The 13691-nt window shown below is 37.8% G+C and overlaps 1 protein-coding gene across 10 annotated transcripts in view; it reads left to right on the top strand.

Annotated features, from left to right (window-relative positions):
- NSD3 (nuclear receptor binding SET domain protein 3) overlaps window positions 1–13691 on the top strand; it is a 109739-nt gene that overhangs the window by 11340 nt on the left and 84708 nt on the right. For 4 of the 10 annotated variants that reach the window (XM_058290017.2, XM_058290025.2, XM_058290023.2 and 1 more), the window contains one exon: window positions 7337–7441. The exons of 5 other annotated variants lie outside the window; for them this stretch is intronic. The gene's annotated coding sequence lies outside the window, so the exon portion shown is untranslated. Of the gene's footprint in view, window positions 1–7336; window positions 7442–7910; window positions 8022–13691 lie in introns of those variants that run through there. One more of the 10 variants, XM_071212659.1, reaches the window with a different exon arrangement.

Below are 13691 nucleotides of genomic sequence, written 5' to 3'. Positions count from 1 at the left end.
TTGCCCCTGGACTTATCTGAGTTTGTCTTATTCTAGCACATAGATCTGATTGCTAAACTGTCCCTTGTATGTGACTTTCCAATACCTGTTTCCCTCTTTCTAGCATCATAGTACTATTCACCAATTTCTTTAAAAAGTTTATGATTAGCTTTTTTTTTTTTTTTAAATATTTATTTATTTATTTAATTTCCCCCCCTCCCCTGGTTGTCTGTTCTTGGTGTCTATTTGCTGCGTCTTGTTTCTTTGTCCGCTTCTGTTGTCGTCAGCAGCACGGGAAGTGTGGGCGGCGCCATTCCTGGGCAGGCTGCTCGCTCTTTTCACGCTGGGCGGCTTTCCTCACGGGCGCACTCCTTGCGCGTGGGGCTTCCCCACGCCGGGGACGCCCTTGCATGGCACTGCACTCCTTGCGCGCATCAGCACTGCGCATGGCCAGCTGCACACGGGTCAAGGAGGCCCGGGGTTTGAACCGCGGACCTCCCATGTGGTAGACGGACGCCCTAACCACTGGGCCAAAGTCCGTTTCCCATGATTAGCTTTTTTAATAAGCCTTTTTGTTGTTTTGTTTAGGTCATATTTGAGAAATAATTTAGATAAGCACTGGCCAATATAACTTCCTTCCGTAATGGAAATGTTCTGTATCTGGGCTGTCCAGTATGATAGTCGATAGCCACACGTGCTAGGGAACACCTGATGTGGGAGTGTGACTGAGATATTGAATTTTTAATTTTATTTAATTTTAACTTGTTTAAACCTAAATAGCCACATACGGCTAGCACAAATTTAGATATTCTTAGCAAAAGGAAAGAATTCAGTAGAGATGAACATAGTTGCATATTCTTTGCTGTTCTGATTACTATATTTATGTAATTGGTTTTTTTTTTTTAAAGATTTAATTTAATTTTTTTAATTTCCCCCCCTCCCCTGGTTGTCTGTTCTTGGTGTCTATTTGCTGCGTCTTGTTTCTTTGTCCGCTTCTGTTGTCGTCAGCGGCAGGGGAAGTGTGGGCAGCGCCATTCCTGGGCAGGCTGCTCTTTCTTTTCACGCTGGGCGGCTTTTCCTCACGGGCGCACTCCTTGCGCGTGGGGCTCCCCCACGCGGGGGACACCCTTGCGTGGCACGGCACTCCTTGCGCGCGTTAGCGCTGCGCATGGCCAGCTGCACACGGGTCAAGGAGGCCCGGGGTTTGAACCGCGGACCTCCCATATGGTAGACGGACGCCCTAACCACTGGGCCAAAGTCCGTTTCCCATAATTGGGTTTTAAAATCTCATTTTTCCAGATGTTCACTATCATAGATAGTAACCAGATCCTTCACAGAAGACACCTTATCAATGATAGTTGTTGGGAAGCTAAAGTGTTTTTTTCTTAAAATTCTTTGAATCGATACAGTAATTAACAGTCTATGGACTGCTGACCAGCAAAATGACTTAAATATACAATGTATTACCCTAGTTTCCAGAGTATTTTGGACTAGTTTTGGATAAACAATATTTAAAGCTTAAATTTTATTATGCATGGAATATTTGACTAAACTTTTTGTTTAAGTCTTTTTACTATGGATATACCACAGAGGCCTCATAAACAGTGATTTTGAAAGAAATGCTGCCTGGTGATCCCCTCTGTACTTGCTTCCTCCATCCTTTCTATATGACTAATTCCTGATTTTGGTCCTTTAGTCCTTTTTATAACAATCTAGCCCCCAGTCACGGTATTATTTTACTGTGTTTATAGTAACTTATTGTTATCTTGTTTATTTAAGCTCCATAAAAACAGAATCTTATTTCTTTGATTTCCCCAGGACCTAGAACAGGATTAGGCACGTAGATGGTGTTCAGTAATAAACCATACCACAAACAGAACCAAAAAAGCACTCCACTAAGAATAAGATTTGTATCTGGAAGAGTATGGCTCTTGAGTAGGAATAGGCAAGATGAGATTCAGCTTTTGATGATCTTGGAGGTATTTGTATGGGTAATCGAAGCCAGTTTATAATTATTTTATATAGAAAATATAAACTCTTATTTAAAAATAAACCAAGCTTTTGGCCAGATGTGTGCATAAGCACTAAATAAAATCTATCTACATAAAACATTATAGAGTTGATAAAAAGAAGAAAAAATAAAATATTGCCATTGTTTCTCTGGTCAGTTTTTGAGTAGTCAGTCACATTCTTAGTGTTTTTTTTTTCTCTCTGAGGTTTTGGGATTCTCAAAATCATTTGTAGGCTATTAGAATGGAAGTGAGAGCTGCCAATTCCTAATTTTTTAGTCTGTTGTTTTGACTTACCCATGAGTGAACGTCACTCTATGCAGACATAGGCACGTTAACAAATGTAAGCAATATTTGACTGATATTGGTTTGAATTATCTGTGGATTGTGGGATATGAATGTTATTTTAGAGTAAATTAGGTGATTTAATTTCTAATTTTTAAATCCCAGCAATAAGTGTGGAATGGTTTGTATTTTTACTCATCTATTCCTATACATATACTTAAGTAATTATGTTTTAAGATGTGAATGAAAGTCTTTTTATTTAGGGAACTTACACCTTTACAAAATAAATTTCCATCAAGGCTATTAATTAGAAAAAAATATTGACTTACTATAGTTCTTTGGAATACATATGAGAGGACTTTCCTTTTAAATTTTTTAACTGCAGCTATTATATGTTTAACAGATTTTTAAAAATGTTTCTTCATATGGTACTGCCATTATTACTACAAGTTTTCTTTGCCCTGCATAGTTTTGCAGAAATCAGCCGCAAAATCCATTGGGTGGCCCAGAGATTTTGGTTGACAGAAATTCTTAAATATAGTAAGAATCTTGGTAATAAAAGACCCATAGCATATTATTTTGTCATGTATGGTAATTGCTTTACTACCATTTTGTTATTTGCATCAGATCCACAACTATAATGAAAGTAAACTCCAGAGCAGCTACAATGCAAGTAAACTCCAGAGTGAAGAAAGCAGCAGTGGCCATGCCAACAAAACAGGAAGAAATCATTTCCATTACTTTTGCATATGTAAAAGGTGGCAGCAATACCCTATCTGCAATTAAAATTGAATGGCTTTTCCTGACTGTCCAGGAGCAAATTGTAGGTCATATTAGCATATTTGTATCCATAGGTAGGATTGCTTATGTTAGGATTGCATAAGACTTCTTTTTAAGTGATAATTTCTATTTTAGGTACCCCAAATTTTAGGTTAACAAATCTAGGGGAATTCCCCTCATCCTCTGTTATAAAGTTTATAAGGGTGTTAGTGAAACCAAAGAAGACAAAGTGAGTATTTAGAGATGACTTTTAAAAAACCACCTTCATATTATTTTCCTGTTGCTGCTATAACAAATTACCACAAACTTAGTGTCTTAAAACAATACTAATTTATTATCTTACTTCTGGAGGTCAATCTGATGCAGGTCTAAGTAGGCTAAAATTAAGGTGTCAGCAGAGCTGTGTTGCTTCTGAAAACTCTAGGAGAGAACCGTTTCCTTGCCTTTTCCAGCTTCTAGAGGCCTCCCACATTCCTTGGCTTCAGAGCCAGCAGTGTAGCATCTTCAAATCTCTCTCTGACTTTGACCCTACCTGCCTTTCTTTTCACTTATAAGGAAGTTTGTGATTACTTTGGGCCTACCTAGATAAATCTGGGTAATCTCAACATCCTTAGATTAATCACATCTGCAAAGTGCCTTTTGCCATGTAAGCTAACATATTCATAAATTCTGGGGATTCAAATGTGGCCATCTTTGGAGGGGGCATTGTTCTGTCTACCACAGACTACAAAATGAAAATGCAGATTATAGTCATAGGGATGTTTTCAAAAGCAGTGAGCATTGCCCATTCTGAATTAATACGGATGTAACAGAAAAAAAAGATTCAGTGGTCGGTAACGGTATAACACGTGGCAGAGAGTACAGGTCACAAAGCAAGACTGCCTGGGTTTGAATCCTGGCTACGCCACCTGCTATATGTATGACCTTGGACAGGTAACCCAATCTGTCTGGGCTTCAGTTTCCTCTTCTGTAAAATGAAGATATTAGTATCCACCTTATAGGGGAGGAGAGGAATCAATGTAAATTGAGTTTCTTAGGATTAAATGAAACAAAATATTTAAAAACACTTTGACCTTCACATTCTATGTGCTCAGTAAATGGTAGTACTTTACTTGAAACATCTTCAATATATTTTTCATTTGAAATTTTAGGGAGATATATAGATTACAATCTGGATCTATTCTGAGTTGCAGTTTTGTTTTTGTTTAACATTTTGAGTACTCAAAAATATATTGAGGAAAATACATATTAGTCAGTAAAAAGGGTATAAGGTGGATCAATATGAGTATTTCCTTAATTTATAAATAGTGGTTTTTCTTTTTAGAAAAAACTTACTTTAAAAAAATTGTGTGTTCATTATAGAATCTACAGAAGAGCAAAAGGCAAAGTGAAAAGAACAGAACTCACCCTTGATTCCATTCAGAGATAGTAATCATTTACATTTTAGTGAACTTTCTTCTAGGACAGTGGTTTTTAGTTGAGGACAGTTTTGCCCTCTAGGGGACATTTGGCAATGTCTAGAAACTTTTTTTTTTTTTAATTTCTCTCCCCTCACCCCCCCCCCCCAAACATTTTTGATTGTCATTGCTGGCAGGCGATGCTACTGGCATCTAGTGGGCAGAAGCCAGGGATGCTGCTACACATCCCACAACGCACAGGACAGCCCCCACAGCAAAGAATTGTCCAGCCCAAAATGTTAGTAGTGCTGAGACTAAGAAACCTCTTCCTAGAGCAGGTACTCGCTTGATTACATGTATTGCCTATCTTGTCTAATTTTCAAACCATAAATTTGATTATGGATCACTTACCTCTTTTTTTTTTTAGGTACCGGGGCTGGGGATTGAACCCAGGACCTCGTATGTGGGAAGCCAGCGTTCAACCACTGAGCCACATCGGCTCCCCTGAGTTGGGGGTTTTTTTTTCTTTTATTTGCTTGTTGTTGTTGTTGTTGTTGTTTTAGGAGGCACCGGGAACCAATCCTGGGACCTCCCCTGTGGGAAGCAGGTGCTCAACTGCTTGAGCCACATCGGCTCCCCAATCACTTACCTTTTATGATTAAGAGGATTACATTAAGTCCACATACTAAAGACCAAGTTTGATTTGGTAACACATATTTGACTTGGAAAATGTTAGTAAATTTAGAGATTACTGTGACACAACAGTTTGATGGGGTTTCCAAAAAAGGATGCATGCTGAAATACCTGCATAATTTTATTAATGAAGTTAAGGTCCCATTATGTCAGATTCTGGCCTGGTTTTTGGCTGTGCTTTGGCTGTACTTTTGATAGCCAAAACATATTTTCTTGTGTCTTCGTTATTTGGTTGGAAATGAAAAATGAGTAAAACAGCAGCAGTTATTATCTCCTTTTGTCTTATCTGCTATCCCCGTATTGATTTAGCACCTTTCTTCATTCATATATTGTGCAAGGGGATTGCAAGTACAGCAACAAGCAAGACATAAAAGTACCCAGTAAATTTGTTAGAATTAAAGAAGGTTTTTCACCCTGTAACTGAGGGAAGACACTGCTACACTTTGCTTTGGAAGTTAAAGATAAATATAAATATAAACTTTAGAATTTAACCGTGGGCAATTCTCCGAAAGCTGAAGTTTCTTAGACTCCTCAAATACAGGATAGCACATTTTGACATAAATTGATTTTGTATTTACACAGGTTTTGTATAAATGATAAAGAAGGGAGGGAAGTTATCTTATTAGAGTTCCAGATTCTTCTTACCATGTGTTATGTTTGACAGTGATAATGTTGTGACAGTTTCCCTTAATCCTGTTAGTTACTGTAGCTTTTATACCCTGAAACAGAAGATAAAGCTTCATTTCATAGTATACTCACTGTTTTGGAAAAAATGAGTCATAAAATGTTGTCAATAGTTTATATATTCCTATAAAATTGTTATTAAGTTCATGGTAGTGAACTTCATAATAAATGTGGTTATGTAAATGCTTAAAGCTTCCTGGAAAGAATGTTCTTGTAGTCACTCTGTGACTCTTTTATATTCTTTGTATTTCTAGCAGTGAACGAAATACCTTCTATTTTTCTTTTTTTTTTTTTTTATGAAAAGATACTTGCTAAAGTAAAAAAAAGATTACCTACAAAACTTTTGAAAAAGTTTAGAGATAATTGGGGCAAATACTGTTTTATTTTTTTCCTCTAAGTGACCTGATTACCTACTGCTAGTTTGGCTTTGTGTTGGACATATAATCACACTGTGGATACTTTCTAAACCTTATTCTTGAGCCCTTTCTTAGGAGCAAAAAGGCAAATCTGTACAGTCAGTTCTAAATGTATGCTACTACAAACAGTCTCTGACCTTTAATAATAATGTTTAATGTATTAGCTCATATTAAACTATTTAAACTGTCAGTCAGTCCAATCCTATGGCCCCTTACCGTACTATTCTTTTCTCTCTAGGACAGATCTGTTTATTGATAATGTAACAGGCACTGTAGTTGACTTTGGGGATTCAGGGGTCAACAAGTCCCATGTTCTTAATGTAAACTTCTAGTTTTTTCCATATTCTCTGGCATCTAAGCTGTTTTTTAACCCTAAAATTATGTGCTTTCATTAAATACTTATAATTTCTTTTTGTAATGTCTCAAGAAAGGCCCTTCTAATAATCTAGATCATCTGGAAACTGTTTTATTAAAAACCAAAAACACAAGTGAGAAATATATCTACTGTAAATTTATCCCATGCTTTTTTATTATTTTTTAAAATAAAATAAAAAATGCTTGTTATTAAAAAAACCCAAAAACGTTCTGAACTGAAACTCTTTTGGTAGTGGATTACTGTAGGTCTTTTAGAAAGAGCTCCTTTCCCTTCTACTGCAAGTCTGAACTTGTTTCCTAAGACTGGAAATTTCTGAGGTTCCCTGCATCCTACATCCCCAGCTATTCAACCCTAGATATTTTCCTTTGTCATCCATTTATTCCTTTTGGTCATCAGGGACTCTTGTCTTACTCACTTTTTATCCTAGTACCCAGGACTTGACATTAAACAGGCAGTCAGTATGAGATGAATAAACGAATCTTACCAAGAGCAATTTCTGAGCCTCATCTCCAGCACGTTGCTTTTATTGTCTGTCTTTCTCTAGCAATAATGTAAGCTAAGACTGCAGGGGCTGTGGCTGAGTTTTCATCCCTAAAACTTTAGTGCTTAGTCTGGTAAATGGTAGGTGTTCAATATTTGTTTATTTTATTAGAGAAGCCTGTGTGGCTTGGGGTGGGGACAACATGGCTGTAACTTTTGGTCTCCTTCCCATTGTAGCAGCAGCAGAATGGGAAGGAAGGAGGAGCTCGCATGAACCTCGGCCCAACCTTGTCTCACCTACAGAGGGCAATTAAGAGACAGCAGCTGGTATCCAGAATTAATGTAATAAAGCATTTTATTATTATTTCTTACACAAATGTTTTGAGATCATGTTCATTTACATACACACATCCTTTATGTCAAGATGGCCTTATACAGTGTATTAAGTGCTATTGGTAGAAGTGTAGGTAGGATGCTATGTACTATGCCAGCAGAAGAGGGAATTTGACCTGGCTTTAGAGGGTGCATGATATGTGTGGGGTGGTCTCAGAAAGCCACCTTGAGTATTTTAACTCGTCTGATTAGAATCTTAAAGGATGCCTGGAAGAAAAGACAGGAAATGCTAGAATTGTGGAGGGCAAGGTGGGAAAGCTGTTGCGTTAGGAGAGGAGGGTGGAGAAGTAGCGACCAAATCATGAAGGGCCTTCTGTGTTTGGGATTTTATACTAAGGCATTGGAGAGCCATGGGAGGTTATTAAAGTTGAAGGTTGTTTTGTTTTGTTTTGTTTTTAATACCATCTGTGCTATGGAGCATGGTTTGGACGAGGACACATTTGAAAGCAGGAAGAACATTTAGGAAGCTGTTGCTGTAATACAGATGAGAATGAACATAGACTGGGAAGATTTGGAAGAACGTTATAGGGTAGGATCCAGCTTTGTTATGCATTACAATTATATTCTCCCAGTCTAGGGCCTTCTTTCACTTGTTTGTGTTATCTTTTGGCAAGCAGCTTTATAAATTAATATTGATTTTATCAATTATTTCCTTTATGTTTTGTATTCTTTGTATATTGTTTAAGAAATCTGTCTCCACCCTGAGTTCATAAAGATCTCCTGTTTTTGTTTTTCCTAAGAGTCAAAGTTTTACTTTTTGTATTTGGTGTTTAATCTACCTGGGATTATACTATATTGTGAGGATCTGATGTTTTTTTCTATGTAGATAAGCAGTTGTCCCAGTACCATTCATTGAATCTTCTATCCTTACACCACTAATCTATGGTATAGATCCTGAAATATGCAAAGTTCCCCTATAGGTTTGTGTCTGTATATAGGCTGTAACTCTTGTTTCATTGTTTATACCTTTGCCAGTACCTCACCTTTTCATTACTGCAGCTTAATAATAAGTGAAATGCCTTTTTAAAAAAATTTTATTAAAGCACATGTGTGTGCAAACCAGTAATTCTTTGAATGGGTATTACAGAATTTATTCTGAGAAAAGTGTGTAAATACTTCCTTAATTTATTTTAGAGCATTCTTATTTTTTTAAGTGAGATATAATTCACATACCATAAAATTCACCCTTTTGAAATGTACAATTTAGTGGCTTTTACTTTGTTCACAAGATTGTGCAACCATCACCATTGTCCAGTTCTAGAACACTTTCATCACCCCAAAAAAGAAACCCTCTACCCATTAGGAATCACCCACCGTTCCTTGTTCTTCTGCAGTCCCTGATAACCACAAATCTACTTTCTGTCTCTATGGATTTGCCTATTCTGGATATTCCATACAAATAGAATTTTGCATTATAGCCTTTTGTGAAAATATTCTTACTTAAATTGAATAAAATTGATAGATTAGCAGAGTGTTCTAAAGGAATATTTTGGTGTCTTTAGGATGGTAGAACCTAAAAAACTGCACCTTAGTGGGGAGGAAGAAGAGAAAATAACCAATATTTATTTCTATTGTTCAGGTACTAAATGCACATTTTAAAGTATTCTCCCTCACTTGTTGAAAAGAATGTCCTATCTTATACTTCTGCTTAGTCTTTTGGGTTTTGTTTTGTTTTTTTTAGGTACCAGAGGTTGAACCCCCAAGACCTTGTATATGTAAAGTAGGTGCTTGACCACTGAGCTACTCCTGCTTCCCTGCTTAGTTTTTTGTTGTTGTTTAAAGATTTATTTTTTTATTCCCCCCCTCCCTTTCCTACTCTCCCCACCCTGCTGTTTTTGCTGTCTGTGTCCATTCACTGTGTGTTCTTCTGTGTCTGTTTCTCTTTTGGTCTTCTCACTTTTTCTCTAGGATTCACCGTGATTTGATCCTGGGGATCTCTGATATGGAGAGAGGTTCCCTGTCAGCTGCACCACCTCAGTTCCTGGTTTCTGCTGTGCTTCACCTTCACTCTCCCCTTCGTCTCTTTTTTGTTGCATCATCATCTTGCTGTGTGTCTCACTTGGGCGAGCATTGACTCACCACGCAGGTCCTCGGCTCGCTGTGGGGGTACTTGGCTTGTGATGCAGGCACTTTGCTCATATGCAATCACTCTTGCAGGCACTTGGCTTGCCGGGCAGGCATGCTTTCTCTCTTTCTTGTTCACCAGGTGGCCCCAGGGATCAAACCCGGGCCCTCAGCTCACCATGCAGGCACTTGGCTTGCTGTGTGGGCGTTCACATGGGCACTCGGCTTGCTGTGCAGGCACTCATCTCGCCTCACAGGCACACTTTCTCTTCTTCTTTTTCACCAGAAGTCCCCAGGGGTCGAACCCGGATCCTCCAATATTACCATATAGGAAGGCGGAAGCCCTATCACTTGAGCCACATCTGCTTCCCCCTGCTTAGCTTTTTAATGAGTAAATGTTGTGTGGCAAGTCCTGGTCTAGAAGGCTAATCTTTGTTGATATAGCTTGAGTTACTATTATGCAGTGAGACTACTCTGATTTGAATGCACGTTGTCAGTAATTATATAAAAATGGCATGACTTTTTTTATTTTGGTGGATTTCTGAATAAAGTCACATGAAACCAAAGGAATTTACACTCTCCTGAATTTTTTATTTTTCAATTTTTATTTTTTTTCTTTAATGAAGTTTTTTTTCCCCTATTTTTTTTAAAAAGATTTTTATTTATTTATTTATTTATTTCCCCTTCCTGTTGTCTGCTCTCTGTGTCCATTCGCTGTATGTTCTGTGTCCACTTGCACCCTCAGTGGCACTGGAAAACTGTATCTTTTGTTGCATCATCTTGCTGCGTCAGCTCTTGTGTGTGAGGTGCCCCTCCTGGGTGGGCTACTCTTTTTTCCTGCAGGGCAACTCTCCTTGCAGGGCACACTCCTTGTGTGTGGGGCACCCCCCACCCGGGGGCGCTTCCGCGTGGCACAGCATTCCTTGCGCGTGGGCCAGCTCACAACATGGGTCAGGAGGCCCTGGGTCTCAAACCCTGGACCATCCCATATGATAGGCGGACGCTCTATCTTATCTACGTCCACTTCCCTGTTTATTTTTTAAAGCAAGTTGATTTTCCAGTTTGAGCCAGAAATTAGTCAGAAGCCTAGAGTTCTCTTTAAAATGCTACCTTGGAAAGTACCTATAAGTCAAGATAGCCAGATGAGGTTTACTAATATTGAACATTTATACTGCTTACTAAAATGTTCTAAACCCTTTGTCATTCGGAGAGTTAATGTTTTATCAATATAAATGTTGAAATAAGAGTGCAGAAAAGGAAATGTTTCCCCATTAATCATAATTTTACATTTTCAGAGTCAGCCTCAACCAGAATGGTAGTAAATCTCTTTTAAGTTTGACCAGCAGTATTTTCAAACTGCATTTTTTTTTTACATCTTCAACTTTTCATTAAAAGATAAGTCTTTAGGGAAACCTAAAATTTATTAGGTGTCGTTTTAGTTTCACAGCTGCTAAAACGAATACCATACAATAGGTTGGCTTACCAACAGGAATTTATTGGTTCCCAGTTTCGGAGACGAGAAGGCTTGCTTCCTCCCGGGGTTGGTATCTTCTGTCCGGTGGGCAATCTTTGGGGTTGCTTGGCTTTTCCCTCACATGGCAGTGTTCTTTTCTGGGTTCCACTGACTTCCAGCTTCTGGCTGCTCCCCAGGCTTCTCTTTGTGTCCAGTTTCCTTTGCTTTTAAAGAGTTTAGTCATATTAGATTAATGGCCCTCCCTCTTTGGACACATACCTTGGTTTATAGCATCTTCAAAGATCCTATTTACAAATGGGTTCACACCCACAGGACTAGGGGTTGGGACCTGACCATGCTTCTTGTGGGGGACATGATTCAATCCCCAGTAGGTGCTTATAGTTAATATTATATAATGGCCATGCTTCTTGTGGGGGACATGATTCAATCCCCAGTAGGTGCTTATAGTTAATGTTATATAATGGCCATAAAGTTTGAGAAGTCCAAACATTTGCTTTACCATGGGAACTTAACATTTGAGAGAAACTGCCCAAATTTCAGCTAGGAATAATTTGCTTCTCTGTCGCTGTGGTTAAGGCATTTTTGTGTAGCTATCACTTTATACTTTGTTTTGTTTGTGGATATAATAGTAAATCTTGTAATCTGATATGGTATTTGTTTCCTTAGAGGACAAGAGACGCTAAAGACAAATGAAACAACCACATCTATTTGTAATTTTGTTTGTATTTCCTTAAAAAAATTTTTTTAAGCAGGATCCATTTTGTTTGAAAGGTTGACCGTAAGTTGTACTGTCACTGTTCCAAATTAAGTTATTGTTTTTGTTTATAACAAGGACAGCCTGCTAGATTAGGTGCTATCAGTTCTGGCTGCTTTTTGGTGAGTAAAAGGTAAATGTGGTTCATTACCTTTTTGATGCTATAAAGGCTTAATCAAATTCTTAGAACCGAGTGATTGACTTTTTTTTTCCCCCACAACCTCTCCTCACCTCCCATTTGTTTGTTTGTGAGATTAAAATGTGATTAGAAAGGACCAATGGCTTGCAAAGGAAAAATACCATTGATTTTTAGTGTGAATTGCTTCTTGTCCAGAGGGTAGAAGTTGACTTTTACATCTATTCATATTTAGTACCAGTTTGCTTTTGCCGATTTTTAAAGGTTATGTGTTTGTGCTATTTAAAATTGATTCTCCTAATTATTTCCAAGAACGGTGAGTGGCTTACAGTTTTAAAATACAGTAAAACAAGATAATATTCCTCCATTTATCTTTTTTTTTTAAAGATTTATTTTATTTATTTCTCTCTCCTTACCCCCTGTTGCCTGCTGTCTGTGTCCATTTGCTGTGTGTTCTTCTGTGTCCACTTGCATTCTTGTCATGTGGTACCAGGAAATGGCGTCGCTTTTTGTTGTTGTTGTTCGTCATCTTGCTGCGTCAGCACTCAGTGTGTGCAGCGTCACTCCTGGGCAGGCTGTGCTTTTCTTTCATGGGGTGGTTCTTCTTGTGGGGAGCACTCTTTGCACATGGGGCTCCCCTACGTGGAGGGGAACCCCTGCGTGGCAAGCACTTCTTGCGCATGGCAGCACTACACAAGGGCCAGCTTACCACACGGGTCAGGAGGCCCTGGGGATCAAACCCTGGACCCTCCATATGGTAGGTGGATGCTCTGTCAGTTGAGCCACAACCGCTTCCCCATTTATCATTTTTTAACACTACACACTTTTTATCATGTTATTAAAAATTAATTTTTAAAACTACATAAGCCAAAATGAGAAATACAGAATTTGTAAGTTTATAGTCAAAGGATCTCTCTGATGGTATAATTAGATTAAAATATGAATAGGACATAGCACCAAAACAATGAGGTCTTTTTAAAACTACCAGTGTAGGGGATTTTAGCATTCTTATAGGCTAAGCATGTTTTCTCAAGTTTTTATTTTATAGAGTGTCTAGCAAATCCATGTGCTGAAAGTAATAGACCATATTCTTTTAAAAATTAACTTTTCTCTATTTTTTTCTTTGTATAAATTTGGGGAAAAAGATAGTAAAATGAAAATCTTTGATCATGTCACCTAGAGATATTTTATTAAATCTGAGTCATATTCTGAAGAGGTTTTTTTTGGGGGGTGCAGGGAAAGGGGGATATGTGTGTATATTTAAAGTTGATTTCAAACACAGGATCTGATTTTCAAACATTGTTATTCATTTAAAAATCAATATACGAGTATATATATGGTAGCTTTCTCTTTTTACATCTCAAAGAATGCATATTGAAACTTGCCTTTATGTGCTGCATTTGGATTTTTAACTTTAAAACAAAATGACTCTAAGTTTTCAACATTTAGTGTCTTAAAAAAATTTTTTTTGAAAATAATGTTCTTGCAGCAGAAATTGCCAAACAGTAAAAACGCCTGGTTTTCAAGAACCAGCTTGGCTGGTTCATTACTATAGACTGTCTGTATACACTCCATTTCTGTTACTATGGAGACACTTTCAGGCTGTATATTTATCATAAACCTTGAGAAGTACTTCTTGTTACAGTTCACATAAAGAAATATCTGGAAATCTTCTTTATCCAGGGGTAAAGAAAGACTATCCTCTTTCTCTGTGTTGTGGAAATTACATTATATTCTATTTTTCTAACTGTAAACATTCTAATGCAGATTC

This window comes from Dasypus novemcinctus, chromosome 29 (assembly GCF_030445035.2).
Source record: "Dasypus novemcinctus isolate mDasNov1 chromosome 29, mDasNov1.1.hap2, whole genome shotgun sequence".
Classification (NCBI taxonomy): domain Eukaryota; kingdom Metazoa; phylum Chordata; class Mammalia; order Cingulata; family Dasypodidae; genus Dasypus; species Dasypus novemcinctus.
The sequence above is the reverse complement of the archived record's forward strand: the minus strand, read 5'-3'. Positions and strand labels throughout refer to the sequence as shown.